Genomic DNA, 17,658 nt, shown 5'->3' on the forward strand with positions numbered 1-17,658 from the left:
TGACTTAGACTTGGAGGCTTTCCCACGATCTCATGACACATGGGGCAGACAAAGCATGTGCTTATGTCTGTTTCCATAGCTAGTATTTCTTGGAACAGGTTACTAGCTTGTTGTCAGAGGCTAAGGCTTGAGGGACACCACTTCACATCAATCGTGACTGACCAGAAGAACGTCCTGCCTTAGGCATACGGAAAGGAATTTCAGGGTGATGTTCAACCTGCTTGGCCACATTATGGACGCACCTTCCATGGCCATCAATCCCTGAAGCGGGACATGAACCAAGAACTTCTGGCTCAGAGGTAGGGACTCTACCTACTGCGCCACAAAACCTCCCTGTGGTTATGATCTTCTATAATTGCAGTTCAAGTTCCTTTTTTAAGTGATCATAATTTATTTTCAGACAGTTCAATGTCAATTTCATTTCCCTACAATTAAAACTAGTCTTTGTGGCCTGGACCAAAACCACAGCTATCTGTAACAAAATCTGTCCCCTGCTTTGAGTTGGAGAAGATAACATTTTTATTTTCACTAAAGATCGGACAATGGTTCAAGAATATTCCAGAAGTACCATAAGTTAATCTTGTAGATTACCAGAGAGTCTCATAAAAAGAGTCCCATTATCAGTAGGTGTAGAGATTCAGAGATCTATTGCACCCTGTTGGGAATTTATATTAAACATTGGTTAAAGAGCAGAGGTAGACAATAATTATAGATGTGTTTCCCACTTTGCAGATAGTATTCCATCCTGGTAAGGAGTTAACTTATGGCCATTATACCATTTTACCACCGCTTTGGTTGTGTCTTTATCTCCTCACTTTCCAGTTACTCGGCTGTCTGAATTCAAGTCTCAGATATTTTGCTCTAAGACACAGGTTTGGGGCTTGTGTAACCTTACAACAAGATCTCAATCTCAGTCAGGCCGATGGCAGATGTTGCATGAATGTATGGTCCAAGAGAGAGGGCAGCTGCTGCAAGGAAACTGAAGTGTGCTCCAGACTGATTTTGAACAAGTTAATAGCCTGAGGTAAGCAAAAAAAAACAAGAGGATGAAACAACCCCAGACAAACATCCCTTATGGAGTTAAATCCACCTTAAGGTATGTGACTTGCTGGATCGTAGAATTATACAACGCAGCGTTTTTCGAGTGTAATGTTATCATCGAACGCACAGAAGGAGCACAGGTAGCAACTGAGTAGAAATGTTTTTCAGGTAGATACATGATGGGCCTCAATTTTTCTCTTGGCAAAGGAGGCCATTCAGTCCATTGCACTTGTGGTGGCTCTTTGACAACTGTACAATTAGCCCCACTCTCCTGCCATTTCTCTACAAATATTTCCCCTTCAAGTAATTATCCTGTTTCCTTTTAAACATGTTAAAAATAGAAGAAAATAATGCGTGTGTAAGAAAAATGTCATGAATTGAAAGTGTTTATCCTGCTTAACTGAATGTGTTGAAATAAAAGCAAATTACTGTGGATGCTGGGGTCTGAAACAAGAACAGAAAATGCTGGAAAATCTTAGCAGGTTAAATAGTATCTTTGGAGAGAGAACAGAGCCAACGTTTCGAGTCAGGATGACTCTTGGTCAGAACTGACTGTTCTCCCTCCACAAGATGCTGTCAGATCTGCTGTGATTTTTCAGCATTTTGTTTTTGTGTGGATATAAAGTTTTGTTCCGCTTTGAAACGACCTTGAGATTTTCCAGCATTTTCTGTTTTTGTGTGGATATAAAGTTTTGGTCCGCTGTGAAACGACCTTGAGATTTTCCAGCATTTTCTGTTTCTGTGTGAAAATAAAGTTTTTTCAATTAGTGTCACAAGTAGGCTCACACTGCAAAGAAGTTACTGTGAAAATCCCACAGTTGCCACACTCCGGTGCTTGTTCGGGTACACTGAGGGAGAATTTAGCATGGCCAATGCACCTAACCAGCACGTCTTTTGGACTGTGGGAGGAAACCGGAGCACCCGGAGGAAACCCACGCAGACACAGAGAGAATGTGCAAACGCCACACAGACAGTGACCCAAGCCGAGAATCGAATCTGGATCCCTGGCACTGTGAGGCAGCAGTGCTAATACAGGACTGCACCCCAGGGTTCTAAAATAGATAGCTGAGGAAATTGTGGAGGCATTGGAGGCATCAGGAATCACTGGAGGCAGAGAGGGTACCAGAGAACTGGAAAGTAGCGAATATAACATCGCTGTTTAAGAAGGGAGGGAGGCAGTAGATGGGAAATTATAGGCCGGTTAGCCTGACTTCAGTCATTGGAAAGACTTTAGAGTCCATTATTAAAGATGAGATCACAGAGTACTTGGAAGTGCATGATAAAGTAGTTCTGAGTCAACACAGCATTGTCAAGGGGAGGTCATGTCTGACAAATCTGTTAGAGTTCTTTGAGGAGGTAACAAGGAAGTTAGATAAGGAGAGCCGGTGGACATGATTAATTTAGATTTCCAGAAGGCCTTTGACAAGGTGTCATATAGGAGACTGTTAAATAAGTTAAGTGCCCATGGTGTTAAGGGTAAGATCCTGGCATGGATAGAGGATTGGCTGACTGGCAGAAGGCAGAGAGTGGGGATAAAGGGGTCTTTCTCTGGATGGCAGCCGGTGACTAGTGATGTGCCTCAGAGGTCAGTGCTGGGACCACAACTTTTCACAATATACATTAACGATTTGGAGGAAGGAACTGAAGGCACTGTTGCTAAGTTTGCAGATGATATACAGCTATCATAGAAATCATAGAATCATCATAGAAACCCTACAGTACAGAAAGAGGCCGTTCGGCCCATCGAGTCTGCACCGACCACAATCCCACCCAGGCCCTACCCCCATATCCCTACATATTTTACCCGCTAATCCCTCTAATCTACGCATCCCAGGACACTAAGGGCCAATTTTAGCATGGCCAATCAACCTAACCCGCACATCTTTGGACTGTGGGAGGAAACCGGAGCACCCGGAGGAAACCCACGCAGACACGAGGAGAATGTGCAAACTCCACACAGACAGTGACCCAAGCTGGGAATCGAACCCAGGTCCCTGGAGCTGTGAAGCAGCAGTGCTAACCACTGTGCTACCGTGCCGCCCTATGTAGAGGGACAGGTAGTATTGAGGAAGCAGAGGGGCTGCGGAAGGACTTGTACAGGTTAGGAGAGTGGGCAAAGAAGTGGCAGATGGAATACAATGTGGAAAAGTCTGAGGTTATGCACCTTGGAAGGAGGAATGGAGGCATAGACTATTTTCTAAAAAGGAAAATGCTTAGGAAATCAGAAACACAAAAGGATTTGGGGGTCATTGTTCAAAATTCTCTTAAGGTTAACGTGCAGGTTCAGTCGGCAGTTAGGAAGGCAAATGCAATATTAGCATCCATGTCGCGAGGGCTCGAATACAAGAGCAGGGATATACTTCTGAGGCTGTAGAAGACCCCATTTGGAGTATTGTGAGCAGTTTTGGGCCCCAAATCTAAGGAAGGATGCGCTGGCCTTTGAAGGGGTCCAGAGGAGGTTCACAAGAATGATCCCTGGAATAAAGAGTTTGTCATATGAGGAACGGTTGAGGACTCTAAGTCTGTACTCGTTGGAGTTTAGAAGGATGAGGGTGGATCTTATTGAAACTTACAGGATACTACGAGGCCTGGATAGAGTGGACGCGGAGAGGATGTTTCCACTAGTAGGAAAAACTAGAACCAGAGGGCACGACCTCAGGCTTTAAGACAGAGATGAGGAGGAATTTCTTCAGCCAGAGAGTGGTGAATCTGTGGAACTCTTTGCCGCAAAAGGCTGTGGAGGCCAGGTCATTGAGTGTCTTTAAGACAGAGATAGATAGGCTATTGATTAATAAGGGGATCAGGGGTTATGGGGAAAAAGGCAGGAGAATGGGGATGAGAAAAAAAATCAGCCATGGTTTGGGTGGCACGGTAGCACAGTGGTTAGCACTGCTGCTTCACAGCTCCAGGGACCTGGGTTCGATTCCCGGCTTGGGTCACTGTCTGTGTGGAGTTTGCACATTCTCCTCATGTCTGCGTGGGTTTCCTCTGGGTGCTCCGGTTTCCTCCCACAGTCCAAAGATGTGCGGGTTAGGTTGATTGGCCAGGTTAAAATTGGCCCTTAGTGTCCTGGGATGCGTAGATTAGAGGGATTAGCGGGTAAAATATGGAGGGATATAGGGGTAGGGCCTGGGTGGGATTGTGGTCGGTGCAGACTCGATGGGCCGAATGGCCTCTTTCTGCACTGTAGGGATTCTATTCTATGGTGGAGCAGACTCGATGGGCCGAGTGGTCTAATTCTGCTCCCATGTCTAATGGTCTAACCACTGTGCAAAACCTTGAAATTTTCCTGAATTTTCTGTTTTTGTGTGGAAGTAAAGTTTTATTCCGCTTTGAAAGAAAAACATTTGAAAGGTACACATGTCGGAACGCTAAACTGGAAAAAGAAAATTCGAGAGACACTCAGCAGAGCCGAGACTCGAACCCTCCTTCACCAGAGCACCAGCTCAGCAGCTGCCAAACGGTTTAATCTGTTTGTTGAAACGCATGCGCGTGGAAGGGCCGCCTACCGCAGGGGGCGGGGACGATTGGAGTCACGGGACTGACGTGAACTACACCTCCCGGGGTGCACCGCGTACCGCGCACTCACGCCGGGGTCGCATGAGCTCGCCCGCTCGGCATTCTGGGGGCTGTAGTTCTTGCTCTGCCGGAGGATTGTAGTCTCTGGACTGACGTAAACTACATGTCCCGGGATGCAGCGCGTACTGCGCACCCTCGCCGCGGAGGGGAGGGGAGGGGTTGTCTCGTGAGCTCGCGGCGGCCGGAAGGAAATCGAGGTGCGCTGTGCTAACTTTGAACGGCTAACGGTTTGTGAGGTGAGTGAGAATGAAGCACCGGGCGGGATGGGGCCGCTGGTCGGTGTTTTAACCGCTATGTATGAGCTAAAAAAATAGATTCCTAGCCACGTTTACATTTGTGTGGAACATATGTTTGACTGGGATGCAACAGATGCGATGAAAGCTCTCCTTCTCGTGTTTACCATACAATCTCTGTACAGATGCTGCCAGGGCTGTTGAGTGGGTCAGGCATTTTCTGCTTTTTACTTCACATTAAATAACTGGAAGTTTGAGAATGGGGCTGCTGACTGGACATCCTGTCTGTGTCTGTCTCTCTCTCTCTGTTCTGGAAGCTGTACATTTTAGAGACACGCAAAACAGTCAACAGTAAAATGGAAAGTAGTGAGGAGAAAGTGAGAGGGCAAAAGAGCCACTCATGTTAAATTGCCCCTTAAGTGTCCAAAGGTGGATAAGTTAGGTTAATTAGCCATAGTGAATGCACTAGTCTGGGTTGTGGGCTTTGCAACAAAAACAGAAAATGCTGGAAAATCTCAGTAGGTTTGACAGCATCTGTGGAGAGAGAACAGAGCCAATGGCTTGGATGACCCTTTGTCACAGCCCGAGGGTCATCCTGACTCAACACTGGCTCTATTTTCCACAGATACTGTCCAGACCTGCTGACATTTTCCAACATTTTCTGTTTTTGTTTCAGATTCCAGCATCTGCAGTGTTTTGCTTTTATATTCTAGGTTTGCAAACCTCTGGGGCAAGAATCTAGTTCAGTATCTGCTTCCATCCCCCAGATTTGTGAAGGATAGTTGGCATGGACCTACCTCATATTAAGTTGATCTTTCCCTACACTAGCTATAGCTAATGCTATATTCTGCACCCTCTCCTTTCCTTCTCAATGAGTGATATGCTTTGTCTGTATAGCATGCAAGAAACAATCCTTTTCACTGTATACCAATGCATGTGACAAATTAAATAGGATGATTTGGGAAGGTTAGGGCTTGGGAGAAAAAAGTTGTGAATGTGGACAGGAAATATAAAATAAGGTGTAACGTTCTTGGGATACAGGATCAGGTAGCACAACAGGTGGGGAGAGCAGTTAATATATGCATTATCCTAGGCTTTATTAATAGGGACACAGAGTACAAGAGCAAAGAAGGTATGGTGAACTGCACTTTATTGAGGGAAATTTTGTCATAGCCAATGCACCTAACCAACATGTCTTTTGGACTGAGAGGAAAGCCATGCGGACATAAGGAGAACGTGCAGACTCTGCAGAGACAATGACCTAAGCCAGGAATTGAACCTGGGTCCTGGCTCTGTGAGGCATTTAACCACTGTGCTGCCCACAAATAGGTCTCAGTTGGAGTATTGTGCACAGTTTTGGGTGCCATGCTATAGGAAGGATGTGTATGCATTGTAGAGAGTGCAGAAGTGGCTTACAGGAATGGCTCTGGGGAAACTTCAGTTATGAGGATAGATTGGGACTGTTATCTTTGGAGAGAAGATGGGGAAACACAGTGGCATAGTGGTTAGCACTGCTACCTTACAGCATCAGGGATCTGGGTTTGAGTCCAGCCTTGGGTCAGTGTGTGAAGTTTGCACGTTCTCCCAGTGTCTGCGTGGCTTTCCTCCAAGTGCTCCGGTTTCCCCCCTCAGTCCAAAGATGTGCAGGTTAGGTGGATTGGCCATGCTGAATTGCCTCTTAGTAGCCAAAGATGGGTGAATTAAATGGATTAGCCATGATAAATGCACAGGGTTACGGGATAGGACAGAGGGGAGAGTCTGGATGGGGTGCTCTTTCAGAGGTTTGGTGCCATCTAGATGTGTCAAATGGCATCTTGCTGCACTCTACGAACTCTATGGTTCTATGTTCAAAATCATGAAGGGGTGAGGCAGAGTAGATGGGGAGAAACTGTTCCCATTCGTAAAAGGATTGGGAATCAGAGGGTAAAGATTTAAAATGAATCATTGGGGTCTAGAATGCACTGCCTGGAAGTGTGGTGGAGGCGGGTTCAATTGAGGCATTTAAAGAGGGCATTAGATTGCTTCTATTCAAAAAGTCATGTGCATGGGTATGGTGAAAAGGCAGGAGAATGGCACTAAGTCACAGTGCTCATTTGGAAAGCTGCTGTAGACATGAGGGGCCAAATGGCCTCCTGCTTTGTAGCAATTTTGTGAATTAGTATATTGTAATGCATAAAAGTACACGTTGCACGTAATGTGTTTTTTAAGCCAATGAGTCATCTAATACCACCTAAGTTCTGAATGATGTGATGTTTGTGCATTTTTGAACCCTTTAGCTATCACTTGTAATCAAAGAAAATGGGTAATTCAGTAAAGCAGATAATTTTATGAAACCATGTTTTTTCAGCACAAGTAAAATATTCCCTGGCTGATAGTTAGATGAGTGGAATTTCTGTCTACTTTGCCCCAACAGTTCTACTGAATAGTTTTTCAGTTGATTCATCTCGTTTGAATAAAGGGCGTAGCTACTAATTGGTCTGTCAACATAATAGCTGACCCATTTCCCTTTTGATTGTCAAATCCCACATGCGAAGTATGTCGTGAACAATGTGATCATTAACATAATGGGTGGATGACAATGAGATGTTGTCAAGTGGAGGTAGAAGTGGGCGTTACAGTGGAGTGACGACAATCTTGTTAATAGACTGGATGTAAGTTTTAAAACATTTAGCAGAGGATTGAATAAGATTGACATTGTGCAAAGTCAACCCTAACCAAGTCCAACCAGGAAGAATGGATTCAGCAGCTAAGGAGCAATGACTCTAAATTAGACTGGATTGGATTGTTTAGATGTTGGAAATGTTGAGCTGCAGAAAGTTCCAACCTGTTTGTAACTCTGGAAAAGAAGTCTGACAACAGCAAAAGCCAAGGGTACTCCCAGAGGAGTAAAGATCTTGGCAGGGGTACGGTAGGGCTAATATTCGGAGTCATGAGTTCAACTCCCACCAATTAAAATACAATTACTTACAACAAATCTGGAATTAAAAAGGTGAGGACCGGTAATGGTGACCATAGACTACTGGATAGTTTTCAATACCAGTTCATTAGTGTCATTCCTTTAGGGAAGGAAGCATGGATTTGACTCCGGACCTATATTTGGTTTCCTCTTGACTGTTCTCTGACATGACCTCATAAACCACTCAGTTGCATTTTTGTTTTCCAGAAGAGTAAGGTGATACTAAAATTGCCCCGTAGTGTCCAAAAGTAGATTAGGTGGATTAGCCTTGGGCAATGTGTGGGGTTTCGGTGTTAGGGCGGAGGGGAGGGCCTGTGTGGGATGTTCTTTTGAAGGATCTGTGCAGACTTGATGGGCCGAATAGCCTCTTTCTGTGTTGTGATAAAGGGGCGTGTGACAGAAGTGGTGCTGTTGACCATGAGCCTGCTTCCCTGTCTGGCTGGAGCATTCGCCAAATTGCAACAAGACAAGCTCACCACAAAACTGGTCCTGACTTCCATGACAAGTATGCAAATGCTATCCTTTTGGGAGGATTAGCATTCTGTGTTACAGTCTGGAGTTATGTTGCAATGCAGACTGGTTCACATGGAACTTGTCTCTTATTGGCAACATCACCCCTCAAAAATGGAGGGAAGAATAGATGAATGGACCAAGTGTTTGCAAAACACTGAGTATAGATGGGTTGAAATCCAAATTTTCTTCTAGGTTCCTGGCTTCTGCTGTACTTATTACCTCTGTGCATTGGGTTTCATAGTAAATCATTGGAAATTTAAAGAAAAATCTTAAGGTGATGGGCAATAAATGCTGTCTTTGGCAGTGATGCCTATGTAGAATACAAGAAATAAGAGTTGGAATTATACCAGATGGCCTGTTAAGTCTGATTCCCCATTCAATACAATCATGGGGCGGCACGGTAGCACAGTGGTTAGCACTGCTGCTTCACAGCTCCAGGGACCTGGGTTTGATTCCTGGCTTGGGTCACTGTCTGTGTGGAGTTTGCACATTCTCCTCGTGTCTGCGTGGGTTTCCTCCGGGTGTTCCGGTTTCCTCCCACAGTCCAAAGGTGTGCGGGTTAGGTTGATTGGCCATGCTAAAATTGCCCCTTAGTGTCCTGAGATGCATAGGTTAGAGGGATTAGCGGGTAAATATGTAGGGATAAGGGGGTAGGGCCGGGGTGGGATTGTGGTCGGTGCAGACTCGATGGGCCAAATGGCCTCTTTCTGCACTATAGGGCTTCTATGATTCTATGGTTGATTGGGCTTCAGCCACACACGTCTTAATTTTCTGAGACACCAAAATCTGTCTATCCAGCTTTAAATGTATTCCATGATGGAACATCCACAACCCTCTGAGGATAGAGAATTCCTCATTCTGTGAATTCAGTTTTTAAAAGTACTATTGGCATATAAGATTTGGGAGTAGGCCATGTGGTCCCTAGAGCCTGCTCTGCCATTCAGTCGGAGCATGGCTGAACTCCAACATTAACTCCACTTATGTGACTTGACCCCACATTTAAAATATTGTTAGTGAGAGACAGTACCATGTCTTTGTTCCCTCTAACTTGACCGTTCCACTTCTGTCCTGGCAATCCTCCCGTCTTCCACCTGACACAAATTTATGCTCAACCACAACTGTATTGCTTGTATCGCGTTCATCCATTACGCTTGTGCTTGCTAACTTCCACTGGCTCCTTGTTAGACAGCACTTGAGTCTTAAAATCCTCGTCCTTGTTTTCAAATCTCTCCATGGTCTTGCTTCTGCAGTCCTAAAAGCCTTCCAGATCTCTGTTCTTTCAGTTCAGGCCTCTTTTACATTAATTTTAATCACTCCATCACTTGTGTTTGTTTCTTCAGTTGCCTTGGCCTTAAATTCTGGAATTCCTTCCCTAAACATGTCTTCCTCTCTCCCTGTCCTTTTATAAATTTCTTCTTAAAACCTATCTCTTTGATCAAGCTTTTGGTAATTTGTCCTGATTTCTTCATCTGTGACTTGATGTCAGAAATATTTCTATTGATCTCACTTTTATTAGGCACTTAGGGCATTTAACGCAGTAAAACTTCCCAATGTAAATGTAAGTTATTGATGGACACGTGAACATTGTAGTCGTTTGTTAGTCTCTAGTGGCAGACGGTTTGCTGGGTGACAGCAATTTCTGAAGATTACCACCATCAACTTATATTTATATAATGCCTTTATCATCGTATAAATGCCACCGATTGCTTCACAGCAGCATTATTAAACAAGATTTGACACCATCTCAATTCATATCCTGTACTATCTGAGGATTATCTATAAAATACATTCATCATATTTTGGGCCCTGTAGCAACCTGTGTTGGCCAGATCCCATTTCCAATTATATCTCGGGCGACTGAGTTTGTGATTCTGTTGGAATGTTCCTGTGCTGAACCATAAATCTAGAGCCCTGCTTCATTTGGTTATTTTCTTGTCATGGCATGATGCTCCTTAGAAGAGTGACAGATTGTCTTATCAATGTTCTATTTTCTCTTCACAAGCAGATCTAGCATCTGTGCAGTCCCCTGGGCAATTGGTATCTATTTGCCAAGTGATTAAAATAGGTTAAGGAATACTTAACATTTGTTTAAGCAAATTGCCTTTTTAAGATCACAACCTTTGAGTCATTCAATGTTTTATGTGACTCTATCCAGTCATTTTATGTTTAAAGTCCAATTCAAAGCATTCTAGAGGTCTTTTTGGACTCCATTCAAACTTGTGTGATAGTGCAATTGACATGGATATATATATATATGTACTTTTTTCCTTGTATATTTAAAGGTAATTTTTAAAAATCTGGCTTTATGCTACAGGTAGTCAGTATGTCTGGTGGGAACGCAACTCAGATTTTGGAAGAGCAGGATAATTACTCATTTCAACCTTGCAAGTGTTTATTTTAAGTAGAGCTAATGGACTTCTGTTTCTTTAAGTTCCCCTGGGATTTCCGATTAGAGTGATTGACAGGGTTATGTAATGATGTGGTTAAGGACCAGAGCTGAGTTTGTAGCAGAGAGAAACAGTGTTTGCAGAAAGTGGTTAATTGCAGTTGAACCTGGTTAAGTTAGAGGGATTTTGCAGGCTTCTGGAACTCACTCTCTCTGAAAGCACTGAGACTGTTAACAAACGTTAAAACAAGTATGCTTGGGTTTACTAATTATTTATTTAAAAGAAGATTTGATCTATGCATGAATTGGGGCTTATTTGGAACTGGAACAATTGTAAGCTAGAAAGTAAAGTTGCTCCCTTTTGTTTTTAAATATTCAATTGTTAATGGTTAAACTGATTCATTTGTTATATTTAAACTGTGTTATTAAATAAAGTTTGTTTCACTATAAAAGATCCCCACTTTGTCAGTAGAATCATTGCTGGAAAAAATATCCTATCCTCTCATTTATGCCAAAATAGAAAAATGGTTGGGGTCTAGCCTGGCTTCCTAATGTAACTTGAGGTTCTAGTCTAGGACCCTAACACTTGGAAGATTAAAATGCTGACATTTTAGAACGAGCAACCCTGTTTCTATGATCTGGGTGCTCTCAAAATGCAAAGGACAGGTTTTGTAAGCTGCTATGAACCTGCTTTTTTAGGTAATCTGAGTAAGAGCGTGCCAAGGGATTGGTACACCAACAGCATATGGCATTGGGAAATGTGGTATGCTCGCCATGTTCACTTCAAAAGCTGGTAAAATCAAATGGTTGTATTTAAATTAGAGCTATCTGGATGATTTGTTTACACGTTAGGCAGTTGCACAGAAGGGGAAATGCGAAGCAAAAAAGGTTACCTAATATACATAATCTGTTTCTAAGAGGGAGTATGAAATTTTGGCAGCCCGAGTGAATTTCTGGAAAGTAATGTGGGAGTGACTTTGGTTGTGTGAAGGCCATGGTATTGATGCTCAGTTACGTTTCAAATAGGTACTGAGGTAAATTGCAGACAGTGCTCTTATTGGTCACCTGATGCTCTGCATACTTTTGATAGCCAAACCAGCCCCCCAATCGTTTTGCGATACTGTGGTCTGATTGTTGCAGTTCAAAGTTTACACACACGATGCTCATTTCTTTCAAGGATAATTAACAAAGGGCCAAGTTAATCGGTTAAATAACCTGCCTGAAATATGCAGACGACAGGGCTTCTGTCCCTGTTTTAAAGTGTATTCGAGAAGTTCAGCTTTTCTCTTGATTCTAGTTATTTTTGAAGTTTGCATAGCCTGTATATCTATGATAAGACTCTTAAAACATTATCTCTGTCATGCTACCTTTCCCCTAAAGACTTGTCCATTTTCAAAGTATCAGTATCTCACAATTTCAAATTGAATGCATTTTACTTTCAATGTTTCAATCTCCTATGTTCTGGCAAGTTCAGCTGGATAGTTTGCTAAGAAATCATCAAAAGAAATTAATCCTGTGCAACTACGTTCATTTTCGTTTTTTCTGTATCTTTTTAGAGTGGTGACAGCTGTAGGAAATTGACCTTCCCATTCTTCAGTACTCACTCTCTACAAAGGTTGTTGGCCTAATTGTTAGACCCTCTCGAACCCCATCAAATCAATACCTTGCTTTTAATTTGCACATAGTTTGAGGGTATAGAACACTAACACCCAACTCCAAAATAATTAACTATCGGCCTGGCTGTTGTGCACTCAAAAAGTCCATCAGAATCCTTAAAATAAAAAAATTCCTGTCTATGGTGATGTGGAAAATAAAGATATCTCACACACGATTCCCTAAATCCATGAGCATTATTCATAGACCAGCAACAAGCATTTCTCTCGTTACTTGAAGTTTGCCATTTGCAACCTGTTTGGGATGCAGTGGTGGTGCTGCTATCATATTCTATATTCTGCACTGTCTATAATGCTATTAATTATTAATGTTTTATTTACTCTTCCCCTTTCCTGTCGCTTCAGCACTTTGATTCAAGGTAAAGTATAAAGGGCATTTTAACAATTACATGACAAAACTCACTGCCACTGAAATTGGCAAAGAATTATGTGCTTTGTTTTGTTTGTTTCTCATTGTTTTGGTTAGCTGGGAGGAATATATATATTTAACATAAAATCTCAGCTATGGAAGTAAAATAAGTAATTTTGCAGTTGCAATATTTTACACTAACAAAGCTTATTAGGACAGATTGCAACTGTGGATGATAAATATTTAAATCAAATTCAAATATTAATATATTTATGTACTATATAGATTACAGCACCAGGATTTAGAAGGACTAGTTTTTGTTTAAAAAAAAAATCACCAGCTTGGTCTTTTTTAAAACCAGAACTGATATTTGATAATTTAGGTTATATCCAACACAAACCAGTGACAGACACAGAACCGTGTAGCAAAGTCTGAATAAATAGTTGCAATATGATACCTATTAATAATATGCATTAATATTGGAATGTGTTCATTGATCCATTATAAGTTTAACCATAAACCAATACTTGCTGATCTTTGACCAAGAGACCAACTTTAAGTATAGATCTCTAAAGCTGCCGAGATGGATGGCAGTGTTAGCAACTTGCATTCATATAGCACTATTCATGGAGAAAAACATCTCGGAGCACTTCAGAGGAATCAGACCAAAATAGACACTGAGCCAAAGAAGATACAGATCTGGATTTTGTAGTCAGTGTTTGGCATCATAACTGTAGAAATTTGACAGCAATTCTGGTATCTGCAAATGCATGTTATTTTCAGTGATTACCCCCACCTCCACAGGAGGTGCTATTAAAATCCACACAGATGGAATTCTTTAGAAATCACTTGAATTGATTTGAACCTCCACTTAGTCTTGCTATTAAAACATTTAAAAAGTTGCACCTTATGGAATGCAGTATAACTGGATTTTGATAGCATAATGAATTCATAATTACTGCTGAACAACCTTAATGTCCCTGAAAAAGTAATTTTGTATTTCTAGAATTTCAAATTTCTATATTATGATTTTTTTAAAATTAAAACACTCTGGATTTTTTCAAAAGTTTGCAATATTTCAGCTTTGAAATTAATTTCACATGCATGGCCCTGATCTTTAATTTACTTTCTGTAAAATGATTAAAAACATAGAACATAGAACAGTACAGCACAGAACAGGCCCATCGGCCCACGATGTTGTGCCGAGCTTTACCTGAAACCAAGATCAAGCTATCCCACTCCCTATCATCCTGGTGTGCTCCATGTGCCTATCCAATAACCGCTTAAATGTTCCTAAAGTGTCTGACTCCACTATCACTACAGGCAGTCCATTCCACACCCCAACCACTCTCTGCGTAAAGAACCTACCTCTGATATCCTTCCTATATCTCCCACCACGAGCCCTATAGCTATGCCCCCTTGTAATAGCTCCATCCACCCGAGGAAATAGTCTTTGAACGTTCACTCTATCCCTTTCATCATTTTATAAACCTCTATTAAGTCTCCCCTCAGTCTCCTCCGTTCCCTCAACCTTTCCTCATAAGACCTACCCTCCAAACCAGGCAGCATCCTGGTAAATCTCCTCTGCACTCTTTCCAGCGCTTCCACATCCTCCTTCTAGTGAGGTGACCAGAACTGCACACAATATTCCAAATGTGGTCTCACCAAGGTCCCGTACAGTTGCAGCATAACCCCACGGCTCTTAAACTCAAACCCCCTGTTAATAAAAGCTAACACACTATAGGCCTTCACAGCTCTATCCACTTGAGTGGCAACCTTCAGAGATCTGTGGATATGGACCCCAAGATCTCTCTGTTCCTCCACAGTCTTCAGAACCCTACCTTTGACCCTGTAATCCACATTTAAAACAGTAGGATAATCGATGCATTTTACTTCCTGGTTTGTGATTTAACCGGTGAGACTTCATTGTTTATCCTGCTTGATGACATAATTGTCAGATGCCAGAATTCAACATGAGCTGATTCCAGGATGAATGTAATGCTGGGAAAATCTTTGTGGACAGTTTGCCTCAATGGCGAATGCCTTCTCTGGTCCATGAGGGGAAGGCTTGGCCACAGTGCTACGCTGTGAAGACGGTTAGGTGGAGTGATGGCAGGGTTTATGGAGGACCAAAGAAGGTTGGAGTGAAGAAGGGGACAAATCCATACAGGGATTTAAACATAATAGTGTTGTGAATTGATATAAATGATAAAGCCATCTCAGTTTTCAAAAATGTTTGTTTTGGATCATAAATTGTATTTATTGCTCCTTTACAATATCTTGAGAAAATTATGTCTGTATTGTGAAATCCTATTTAGTGGTATTTTGATATCTCAAACTTGAAATGAAAATGAGTTTGCAGATGACTGTGCTATCCTGCTCCCTCATGAGTTCCAATCTATTAATCAAAAACTTCAAAGTTTCTATTTAGTGCTCAGATTTTGGAATTGAAAGTAATGGCTTGAGTTATCTGCTTATTCCTATTTAAAAATAATTTTAATTGTCACCTCTTATGCTTTAGTAGCCACAGGTTCTGGTAGAATTCTGGAATGTCAATTTTATGCTGTTCTTTAATACAGTAACATTAGGTTTACTACAGAAGTCATTGTCGTCTTCAGTGTTTATGGTATCCTGACTAATGGTGTTTGATTGACAGCAGCATTTAAAATAAATAAAAACTATATATACACCATATGATTCAAACTGCAAATAAGTTTGAAGTGGATACTTTGAAATAAATCATGACTGTTTTCACTGTTGTCCTTATTTGGGTCCTCTTTACCAGTTGGCATTGAAGCAGAATAAAGTTAAAATGGGATTTATTGGGCTCTAGTGAAAGCAAATCCCATCATTTAAAGTTTGTTCTTTAGGAAGATATGGAAATTATGGGTAATGACTTCAAAACTTTCTTCTGTTATGCTATGCTAATCATAAAGTTTTAGGCAAGCCTACTCCTATGATTGAACTATTGACCAAAGTGTAGCCATTTAATTGTAAAGTTACAATAGAGAGCACAAAATTCTACTATGGCTGCTCAGTTTTTAAATGGTGTGGATTTGACTGCACTGTGGATTGTGATCTCGTACTCCAAAGTAAGGGTGTTTTTAACATGGTATCAGGCACTGTCTTGCCAACTACTGTCATCCATCCTTGAGATGAAACATTAAACATTATGCACAGTCAGAAATGCTGTCTTTCAGATGAAATGATAAACTTGAAGTCCAGTCTGCCCCCTCCAGTGTTTGTAAAAGATCTCATGGCACTCTTTCAAAAAGCAGGGAATTTGTTCCTAGTGTCTTGGCCAATGTTTATCTCTCAATCAACGTCACAAAACAGATCATGTCACATTGCAGTTTGTGGGGGTTTGCTGTGCATAAATTGACGCATTTCCTACATTACAAAAATGAGTACGCGTCAAAATTATTTCATTGGCTGTAAAGCTTTTCAAGACTAGTTCTATAGTCATAAAGTGCTACATAAATGCAAATCCATTTTTATTCTGAAAAAGTAGCATGAAAGGAGAATTATTTGACTGACTTGCATGCTGTAGATGCTCTTCTGATTGTAGCAGATTGCAAAAAACAGTTTAATTTAAATTACTTTTGCAATTACTTAATTTTTCATCCTAAGTGTTTTTATCTACTTTTACACCAATCTATAGTGTTAACATTTGCATTTCACTTGGTGTTTGCCCTCATTTGAGTTTCCGTCCACTGCCTGCACTTGTAACATTGGTATGTGATGTGCATAATGCAGGAGTAATCATTGTGCTGGAGCTTTAACAAGAAATTATTGAATTGTGGAATAGTACTTGCCAATTATCTTTGAATTCATAATTCTACCATATTGGTGCTTGAAGGCTGGCACAAACATGATGCACCGAAGGGCCTCTTTCTGTGTGGTAAAGCTCTGATTCCATGACTCTGTTGTGTACTGCTTTGGTGATCTTGTATTCCTTGTGCATAGAAGCACCTTGAGACAAAATTTAAAAACTGAGAGAATTTCCTTTTAAGATTCATAAGTTTTCTATAAATATTGTGAATATATTGTGTATGAATAAAAAGAAATACTCTATGATAGGTATTAAGTGTGATTCAACTTTATGAAGTAAATAGCTTTTAAGCAAATATTTCCATTTTAATAAGCAAGGAACTATCATCAGATTCTTCATGCAATGTTATGATTTATTTTGTAAATCAGGTCATAAGACATAGGAGCAGGTGTGGCCATTTGGCCCACCAGGCCAATTCTGACATTCAATGAGATCATGGCAGATCTGACTGTGGCCTTTACTCCACTCTCCCGCCTGCCCAACTCCCATAATCCCTGACTCCCTTGTGGAAGAGAATTCCAAAGATTAACAACCCTCTCTGACAAAATTTCTGCTCATCTCTGCCTTAAGTGAGAGTCCCCTTATTTTGAAACTGCCCCCTAGTTCCCCACAAAGGGAAACACCTCCTCAGCATCCACCTTGTCAAGTTCCCGCAAAATGTTATGTTTCAATAAATGTTTTAGGTCTGTCATCTTCCATCCATTAGGGAAGGCCAGCTTGAAATAACATAATTTGAACTAGTTGGTTTCTCCACACATGTACACACATAACATACATCTCACACACCCCCTCCAGCCTCTGCTGACTCCTGGAAATGCAATTGCAAACAGTAACTCAGTGAAAGTAAAGATACAGCTACAAGTTCCAGTATTTTATGATGCCACAATACTGGAAAACAATCTTCAAATGTTGTCTTGACCAGCTATTGGAAGTGACAGAATAATGATGAAAGTTCAAATTTTTTTTTTCTGCCTCCCAGATGGTCTTACTAAAATCAGGAACTTGTTCATGTCTAAGCCCTTTAGCATGATGTGTTATAATGCCAACTCTGTCACCGAGTCACCATTGTAAATATACATGTAAATTATTTGTTAAT

The 17,658-nt window shown here is 41.3% G+C and overlaps 1 protein-coding gene across 2 annotated transcripts in view; it reads left to right on the forward strand.

Moving 5' to 3' along the window:
• Positions 1-4,764: 4,764 nt before the first annotated feature.
• scamp4 (secretory carrier membrane protein 4) overlaps positions 4,765-17,658 on the forward strand; it is a 33,399-nt gene continuing 20,505 nt past the window's right edge. The window contains exon 1 of one of the 2 annotated variants that reach the window (XM_078198337.1): positions 4,765-4,856. The gene's annotated coding sequence lies outside the window, so the exon portion shown is untranslated. Of the gene's footprint in view, positions 4,857-5,589; positions 5,661-17,658 lie in introns of those variants that run through there. The other variant, XM_078198338.1, reaches the window with a different exon arrangement.

This window comes from Mustelus asterias, chromosome 26, assembly GCF_964213995.1.
Source record: "Mustelus asterias chromosome 26, sMusAst1.hap1.1, whole genome shotgun sequence".
Taxonomy (NCBI): Eukaryota; Metazoa; Chordata; class Chondrichthyes; order Carcharhiniformes; family Triakidae; genus Mustelus; species Mustelus asterias.